This window comes from Symphalangus syndactylus, chromosome 5 (assembly GCF_028878055.3).
Source record: "Symphalangus syndactylus isolate Jambi chromosome 5, NHGRI_mSymSyn1-v2.1_pri, whole genome shotgun sequence".
Lineage (NCBI taxonomy): Eukaryota > Metazoa > Chordata > Mammalia > Primates > Hylobatidae > Symphalangus > Symphalangus syndactylus.
In genome coordinates this window covers 144,595,902-144,605,872 of record NC_072427.2, presented here as the reverse complement: position 1 = coordinate 144,605,872, position 9,971 = coordinate 144,595,902, and the positions used below count along the sequence as shown (strand labels likewise).

The following is a 9,971-nucleotide window of genomic DNA, read 5'->3' as shown; positions in this document are numbered from 1 at the left end:
CTGTGATTTCCTCTCCTCCTGCAAATCAGCCCGAGGTGGGATCTCAGGGACCTGGCCCTGCCTCCTCAAACCCATTCCCACACCGAGGCCAGCCTGGGAAGAGGGCAACAGAGCTCATGTCTCTGTGGAGAGGAGGCTGGGCTCAATGCAGGCCTCTGTGGCGTTGTTCATCTTCACTTCACAGGTCTTGTCCTGAGACCCCTCCTGCTGACACACCATGGTTGTCTGGCTCTCCCAGGAAAAGCACCTACAGTGTTCAAGATGGAGAAAATCATCAGGAACCGCCAACCCTCCCCACTTTGCTCAGCACACGTGCACACATTACTCATGCACACACACACACCTACATACATGCACAAATATGTGCACATACACACATGTGAACATGCATGCAATTTCTGTGGCTTCATTCTCCTGTGATCGCCGATGAAACCATGGAGCCATAGAAGTGTTAAGATTAGGGAGAAGGTTCCATGTGGGAGAAGGACATCTGGTGTTGGATCCAAGGAGATCTGAGTCCTGACCCCAAGTCACTTATTCTCTGGCCCAAGTCACTTAGCCCACCCCATTCCTCAGTTTCCCTTTCTATGAAATTTATATTACATATGCCCTGCCTAACTCAGAGGCAACACATGAGACATTGCTCTGAGGGTGGAAAGACCCAGCTTTGACCGAAGGGTCCTAGGCCGTGCCATATAGGGCAGGGTGGACCCATGAGAAGACTGTCCCCCATCCGTCCCCAGCTGTGACAGCTAGGCCTTTGAAAATTTGGCACATCTCAGATGTCCCTGTCACCCTATTTTGATGGTGCCCTTGATTCTGACACCTGCTCCCTGGATTAAAGACACAGAGAGGAAATCTCACCTAGAGGGTTTTGCTTTCCTGAGCAGAGGGCAGTGAGCCTGAGTCCTTGCTGAGTCTAAATCCCTCCTGATGTCCAGACCCTTCAACACTAAGATGTGCCTTTCCCACTGGGACAGGGTCTTCTGGTCACTGGGTCATGTCTTCTTCAGCTCTGGACCACGAGCTCTTCCTTTTCCTGTCTGTGCTCAGCTCAGTGCCTCCCTCTGTCTTACTTCCTATACACCCTGCATGCCCAGCACGCTTTATCTTCAGACCCCTGAGGGCATCAGGGAAAGATCCCAGTCCATCCTCTCTGTGCCGAGAGCTGAATCAGTGCCCCTGGCTTTGAGTATCTCAGGCAGGGTAAGGGCAGTTCTCTCTCGGGGAGGCCTGCAGATCACCACCTGCCCTGCAGTGGGAAGGAAAGATGAGAGGTGGGAGCTCCAGGTGGATTGGGAGGGGATGGGGGTAGGGTGGGCTTTGGAGAGGAATGGGGGGGTGAACTGGAGATGCAGAGTGTGAGCAGGTAATAGCATTTCTGGGGACCACCGGGCACAGGACATGCTGGCCTATCCTCAGCACAAGCATTGCCGATACCTGAGCTGTCCTTAACTTTGAGCTGCAACACGGAGGACGAGGCCCAGGAGCAGGAATGTGGGCTACGCTTTTCTTCATCAAGCTGAATCTTGGCACCCTGTGTGTTGTTTGTCCCAACTGCAGTGGGCGAGAGGGAACCAACACTTCATGAGCACTGACTGTGTGCTGGGCACTGCTAGGTGCTTTGCGTGTGTTTTGCTTCACAATCAGATGCATCTGTGGGGACAAGGAAATCCCCTGGGGTCTCCTCCCCCAGCTCCTCTAAACATCCCTCTCCTCTTATGTCATAGAGAACAAAGCTTCACAAGAAAATGCCCTTAGAGGCTGGGGAATAAATTCACCCTGAGCTGCTAAAGATGGACATGGAGCCCTCCTTAAGCAGAGGCTTGGATGAGGCCAGCAGGGAAGAAGGCGGTGTGGGGACCGAGTCAGGACCTCTCTGGAATGAGGGTCTCCCGACCTACTTTCAGGCAAGGCAAGTCAGAGAATTCCTTTCTGACCATGTTTCAGGGAGAAAGGGTCAGAGAGTGACCTTCCTGCTCCTGCTGTTTTCTACATTTCCTTCTGTGTAAAATATTCAGCAGGCCAAGGGGCCACATGTTGGGGTAATGTGTTCTGGACCCTGACACTATCCTCCTACCTCTCTGACCATTTCCTCTCTGTTTCTTTGTGGACTTCTCTCCCAGGCGTCCATCCCTGTCCATCACGGGGACCCTGCCAGGGAGGGTTGGAGGAGGAAGCCAGGGATCTGAGGTGATCTGAGGGCAGCCTAAGAGGACATAATGAGACAGAGGGGGCAGGGTTAAAGGGCCAACTACATTAGGTTGATTCACATGAAATTGCTGATATTTGGTCATTTTTTACTTACAAAAATCATAAGTTCATCTGGTTCAAACTAAAACTTCAAAACTTGCTTCAGTAGGGTTCATGTTGAACTGGACTTGTAGCCAGGCAGTTGGGAACTCAAGTCACCTACAGGAAGGTGACTGGAAAGCTTGCAGCAAGGCTCCTCTGTGCACTGCAATGTCACAGTCACAGAAGGAAGCACATGCTTCACTTAGGAAGCAGGGGACTCATGTGGAATCCTATCTAGCCACAAAGTCACTTTTTTCCAGCTGAAAAGTATATAGCTGACTTATCATAAAACTCCCTCTCACTACTGCAGGAGGACAGAGAAAGTACAGCACATTTCTGCATCTCTGAGACTGGGAAGCCTGCTCTGGGTGATCTTGCAGAGCAGGCCCTGTAGTTACACTGTTGTGTGGATCTGCACAGCAGGCTGTAAGGCAGAGTCACAGCTAGAGCTTTAGAAATAGAGTTGGTAAAAACGTGGTTCTTCAAGGATATGCACAGAAAATTCTCTGCAAAAGCAAAAGGCTTGCTATAAGGAAGGCTCCACTGCAGGGCAGCAGATGAGTGGCTTACCACCTGTGGATCTTAGTCAAGTCAATCTCTCTGAGCCTCAGTTTCCTCATCAATGATAATACCTACCTCTTAAGACCATCCATCAGCTTGCCAGGGCTTCCATACCGAATACCACAGACTGGGTGGCTTAAACAACAGAAATGCATTTTCTCACAGTTCTGGAGGCTGGAAGTCTGAGATTGAAGTGCCGTCAGGGTTGGTTTCCAGGGAGGGCTCTCTTCCTGGCTTGCCGATGGCTGTCTTCTTGCCTCACGTGGCCTCTTCTCTGTGCACATGCAGAGAAAGAGATCTCTTGTGTCTCTTCCCCTTCTTATAAGGACTCCAGTCCTATCAGATTAAGGTCCCATGCTTACAACCTTATTTAACTTTATACCTCCTTATCTTCAAATAGTCATATTAGGGGTTAGGGCTTCCATACATGAATTTTGGGGGAACACAATTCAACTCATAACAGACTTTTTTGAGGCTCACAGGGTATAGCTTGTACTCTGAAAATGGTAGCTCTTTGGATGTGGGTCATTCAGAAGATCTAGCAGGTTGCAGCAAATCAGGCTGATGAAGAAAGATCTGACCAGACCAAGACCAAGATATCCCCAGATCCTTGGAGAAGAACTGAACATGAGCACCAGACCCCACTCAACAGCACCAATATTTCGCTACACCTCTACTTATCCTATAATTCACTGGTTATATAAATATAATTTATATATACAAAGGCACTGGTTGTATAAATATAACTATATTTAAATTATATTTATATATAATTATATATACATATGTATATTTAAATTATATTTATATATAAATATAATTTATATATATTCATTGGTTATATAATTAACTGGTTGTTATAAAAAGCCTGTGGCTTTCTTTCCTTGATGCCACCTTTTCTCTCACTTCCTGGGCTCAGTCACCCCCAGCTGTGCCTTATCTCCTTCCCTGCTATCTAGTGAGCTCAGGCCTCCATCCTTGATGGCTTGGCTATGAACACTCACTTCCTGTCTGAACTTTTACCTTCATCCAGTCCAATGCACTCACACCACAGACAGGCTGTTCGTATACAGTGCAGACCAGATCCTGTCACTTCCCTACTTAAAATGTTTCAGTGACTTCCTACTATTTTAAGATAAACCCAAGATGTTAACAGGTTCACAGGGCTGGCATCATCTGCTCTGGCTCCTGCATGTGCCTCAGCCTGGGTGGCTGCACCCCCAAATTTTGTCCTCTGACTCAGATGCCTCTGGTCTCTGCCATCTGCTCTGCCCTCTCCTGCCTGCTCCCACAACCTTGTCCCAAATTCACTTTTCAGAGCCCAGATACCAAGTCACACAACTTTTCTGGGGCCTTTAATTTTTTGGTAGGTGGGCAGGCTATAGTCCATGTGCTCATGGGGACCTTGTTTCTCCTGTCCTGACAGTTACCTCACCACACTGCGTCTCTGTTCCTTTTAGGCTCTGAGGTCCAGGAGGCAGCTGGCTGTGTCTGCAGTCTTGTTTATTGTGGCCACTGGCACTGTGTCTGCCCCACAGCAAAGCTCAGGAAGTACTGGTTGAATCAATTATCTTTTATGAATCATTTTTAGTATTTCTGCAGATATGTTCACAGAAGACTTATTCACAATGGCCCAAAGATGGGAACAACCCAAGTGTTCGCTGAGGAATGAACCTGGGAGGTGGAGGTTGCAGTGAGCTGAGATCATGCCATTGCTCCCCAGCCTGGGTGACAAGAGTGAAACTCCATCTCAAAAAAATGATAATAGGCCGGGCGCAGTGGCTCAAGCCTGTAATCCTAGCATTTTGGGAGGCCGAGGCGGGCGGATCACGAAGCCAGGATATCGAGACCACGGTGAAACCCCATCTCTACTAAAAATACAAAAAATTAGCTGGGCGCGGTGGCGGGCGCCTGTAGTCCCAGCTACTCGGAGAGGCTGAGGCAGGAGAATGGCATGAACCCGGGAGGCGGAGCTTACAGTGAGCCGAGATTGCGCCACTGCACTCCAGCCTGGGCGACAGAGTGAGACTCCGTCTCGAAAAATAAAAAAAATAAAAATAAAAATAATAATAATAATAATAAATGATTCTCCTCTGCTCTCCAGGATCTCTTCTGTTCCAAGTTTAAGAGTTTAAGCCACGAGGTGGGAACACCACTGTGGCCATTCCAGGCCACTTGAAGACAGGTTCTGAAGGAAGGCAGAAGGCTTGTATCTGGCCAGCTGTGTGTGATCCCTGCATATCCTGGTGTTGGATGAGGCAGACAGACTTCTGCACACGTGATTTGAGGCAAGCATAAATACCATCCTGGAGTTTTTGCCAAAGCATAGGAGAACAGGCCTTTTCTCTGCCACTCAGAAGCAGGAAGTGGAGAACTTGGGGAGAGTGGGCCTCCGGAACCCTGTCCAGTCTCAGTGAAGAAGGTTGTGGCAGCCAGCAGTGCCCAGAACACCACTTTCCCCTGGAAAACTACTACATGGTATGCAAGGCAGATGTGAAATTTAATCAGTTGCTACATTTTCTTTGCAGTCATAATCAAGAGCAACACCTGGTCTTCTTCAGCACCTGCACCTGTGTGGAATACTACGGGAAGGCTCTGGAGGTGCTGATGAAGAGTGTGAAGATTGTGTGCATTCAAGGAAAGATGAAATATGATCTTCATGGAGTTCCGCAAATTGCAAAGTGGGATTTTAGTGTGCACTGATGTGGTGGCCCAGGAATCAATATTCCTGAAGTAAATTGGGTTTTGCAGTACAATCGCCCCAACAATGCAAGTGCCTTTGTGCAGCGCTGTGGCCGCACAGCCCTCATTGGCCACAGAGGCAGAGCTCTGGTGTTCCTCCTGCCTGTGGAAGAGTCATACATCAATTTCCTTGCAATTAACCAAAAATGCCCCCTGGTGGAGATGAAACTCTAGAAAAACACAGCTGACCTTCTGCCAAAACTCAAGTCCATGACCCTGGCAGAAAGAGCTATGTTTGAAAAGAGCATGAAAGCTTTTGTGTCCTATGTCCAGGCTTATGCAAAGTAAGAATGCAACCCGATTTTCGGATTAAAGAATCTTGATTTTGCAAGTCTTGCTCGAGGTTTTTCCCTGCTGAGAATGCCCACGATGCCAGAATTGAGAGGAAAGCAGTTTCCAGATTTTGTGCCTGTGGACATCAATACAGACGCTATTTCATTTAAAGATAAAATTAGAGAAAAGCAGAGGCAGAAATTGCTGGAGCAACAAAGAAAGGAGAAAAACAGAAAATGAAGGGAGAAGAAAATTCATAAAAAATAAAGATTGGTCGAAGCAGAAGGCCAAAAAAGAAAAAAAGAAAAACATGAATGAGATAAGGAAAAGGGAAGCATGTTCTGATACAAAGATGAGGACATGGAAGAACTTCTCAATGATTTAGGGCTCTTGCAAAAAATTTTTAAAGGCAAAATTGCTGAAGAATTTGAGAAGGACTTATTGACAAGTGGCAAAAGAACAATCAAGACAGCTGATTTAGTGTCTCAGATTTGGAAGATGACTGCTGATACCAGGGCCACAGATAAACCCATAAGGACATAGCTGTTTCCTAACTTGGTGGATGGTTCCTATTTGCTTTTACTGCAAATCAAAATTTCAGGAGACATCCGAGAAGAATTACATCTCTGAAAGCTCTCCTTTCAGACTAGGGAGAAATGTGGGATTTCACATTCGTGAATATTTGACTAAAAACATTCCAGTCTTGAAGTAGTTGAACAGAAGAAAATGTAAAATTATTTGAGTGTAAGTAATAGATTTCATTATTTATTTATTATGATGGATCGTGTGTGTGTGTGTGTGTGTGTATGAGCTCATTTTTTCTAAGGCTATTTTATACTTATTTGCAAATATTAAGATATTGAAGTATACTCGGTTTTAGATTTTTAAAAGCCCCTTAGTACTTTTAGGCACCTGACCTCCCTGAGTGTTCTTGGCCCTGGACTTCAGTTATCCTTCAATGCCCTGCAGAGGTGGCTAATGTGCTGGAGTTTTTCTATGTTAAGAATAGTCCTGGCTGGGCGCGGTGGCTCATGCCTGTAATCCCAGCATATGGGAGGCCGAGTCTGGCGAATCATGAGGTCAAGAGATCGAGATTATCCTGGCCAACGTGGTGAAACCCTGTCTCTACTAAAAATACAAAAATTAGCCGGGCGTGGTGGTGGGTGCCTGTATTCCCAGCTACTTGGGAGGGTGAGACAGGAGAATTGCTTGAACCTGGGAGGCGGACGTTGCAGTGAGCTGAGATTGTGCCACTGGACTCCAGCCTGGTGACAGAGCGAGACTCCGTCTCAAAAAAAAAAAAAAAAAAAAAAAAGCCCCAGTATTGTTTTATTGGTGAACAGCTGAAAAACAGAGGAATTAAGTCATATTCTGGGAAAGATAATTCTAACTTTTATGGCTTCTGTTGAATAAACTGTGTCCTTCTAAAAAACAGAAACAATAAGCATTTGGATAGTTAATATAATTGAACAAATAAATACATATGTGCATATATATATATATATATTTTTTTTTTTTTTTTGAGATGGAGTCATGCTCTGTCACCCAGGCACCCAGGCTGGAGTGCAGTGGCGCAATCTCGGCTCACTGCAAGCTCCGCCTCCCGGGTTCACGCCATTCTCCTCCCTCAGCCTCTCCGAGTAGCTGGGACTACAGGCACCCGCCACCATGCCCGGCTAATTTTTTGTATTTTTAGTAAAGACGGGGTTTCACCGTGGTCTCGATCTCCTGACCTCGTGATCCACCCGCCTCGGTCTCCCAAAGTGCTGGGATTACAAGCGTGAGCCACCGCGCCCGGCCATGTGCATATATATTTATAATATGCTTTTGAAGGGAATATTTTTAAAATACAGTGAACACTTTAATTAATTTTTTTAATAATACAGTTTGGTTTGGTAAAAATGGATAATTTAAAAATGTGTCCAAGTATTAAGGGCTCAATTACTCATCTTTCTCTACTTTTTACCAAGAATTTTTTATGAAAACAGGAGGACAAATTTGAAGTATTTTCTCTTCTTCGTGACTTTGCCTTTAGAAATAGATGTTAATGAACTGTGAAATGGACACAAGTGGGCAAAAAAATGAGTTGAAATGGACATGTGAGTGTAAACTGGGCATAAATGGAAAAAGGGATGAGTCTAATGGTTTCAGTTCCAAATTCAATACCTGAGAACTATTGGCTTGATGGCTTCATCTTTAGAATGAAGTAGATAAAAACCCAAATTGTTGCATTCTTTAAAAATAGTATTCAGTCATTAATGAAAGAATTTTAAGGTTGATGAACAGTGAAATATAATTCTAAATTATATGAGGTAAAATGTCTTCCTAACATGTTCGACAATTCCTTTAGTAATGTCAATTTTTGAGCATAAGTGGTATTTGAGCAATAAAAAATACACAGTATAAAGCACAGGTCAAATAGAGTGTGACATTCCAACTGAACAGCTGAATAACCTATTTCATTTAACTTAAAAATCTCTAATTTTCATTAAATAATGCTTCACCAACTTAACATAATGATTGGTTTGGTAATCCTTTTAATTGGACTTTTTAATGATTTAGGAATATAAAATTGTTTAAATAATTCATGCCATCTTAATTGTCACGTTAAATTTATGTAATTGGTAGAAAATGTAAAAATATGTTTTTAAAATGCCTTTTAAATGCTTGTTGTTGGCAATAATTTTTTTTTTTTTTGGAGTCTCACTCTGTCACCCAGGCTGCAGTGCAATGGCATGATCTCGGCTCACTGCAACCTCTGCCTCCAAGGTTCAAGCAATTCTCCTGCCTCAGCCTCCCAGGTAGCTAGGATTACAGGCACGTGCCACCATGTCCGGCTAATTTTTGTATTTTTAGTACAGAAGGGGTTTCACCATGTTGGTCAGGCTGGTCTCGAACTCCTGACCTCAGGTGATCCACCCGCCTCAACCTTCCAAAGGCAGTAAGTTTTAATCAACTGTTTTTCGACTTTATTTCTGCAGTGAGGCAACAATTGTTGAAAGTGGTTATACTTCTAATCTCAAACATAGCTTTGTGAAGAGCCACATGGAGGAAAGGAATTAATAGTCAAAAGGTATAACATGAGACTCCAACCTTGAGAAGGTGATCCTGGCATAGCACATGATACTGTCAAAATCATATCTTTCTTCAAGTGAGTTTACTTCTCCAGGATCCCTCTTCATAAAACTGTACTCTTCACCTAAGAATCAGGGATAAACAGAATCTTAGAAGCCTTTTCACTGACAGAAAAGAGAACAGAAAAGTCCTTTCTACACCTGTATCTGTTATGAAATGAATGATTTTCTTGCTGGTTGTATTTACAAACTTAACACCCAGGCACATGCAAAAAGCATATGTCTTTACCATCACATTGAAATGCAATATTGAATAGGACCAATCCATTTATTCAAAAAACTGGACTACCAAAAGCATAATTTGAGCTTTTTTTATATGTATACTCTTTTACTACCTCATAATATGTATTTCTTTAAAATTTTACTGCTTTTTTGGTACTGTATAAATGATTATAAAAAGTTACGTTTTCATCTAATGAGTTTCCCACTTTTATGACTAGATTTGCCAGGTCTCACAAAAATTATCTTCCTACTTGGTTTAAATCCTTTCTATAAACAATATGAAAAGATATAAAAACAATATTAGTATAAACACAACTCTGCAGGCTTTGGCTATGTGACTTCATCACTCAAGATTAAACAACAGCAGCAAATTCTCTACTTTCTATTTTTTTTTTTTTTAAGACAAGGTCTCTCTCTGTCACCCAGGCTGAATTGCGGTGGAATGATCTTGGTTCACTGCAGTCCCCCAACATCCAGGGCTCAAGGGATCCTTCCACCTCAGCCTTCTAAGTAAGTGGGGTTACAAGCCAGTGTCACCAGGCCCAGCTCATTTTTGTTTTGTTTTGTTTTGTTTTTAGAGATGGGGTTTCATCTCTACTTTCATTTAAAAATGAAACAAGGTTCTCCTTGATGAAAAAGAGCTTCTACTTTGAGATCAAGAACATATTTCAGAACTTTTTTTTAACTTCTGAACATCTTTTTTTTTTTTTTTTTTTTTTTGAGATGGAGTCTCACTCTGTCACC

The 9,971-nt window shown here is 43.9% G+C and overlaps 1 pseudogene; it reads left to right on the top strand.

The window, feature by feature from the left end:
* Positions 1–5,559: 5,559 nt before the first annotated feature.
* LOC129481679 (ATP-dependent RNA helicase DDX55-like) lies at positions 5,560–9,712 on the top strand (annotated as a pseudogene).
* The last annotated feature ends 259 nt before the right edge of the window (positions 9,713–9,971 follow it).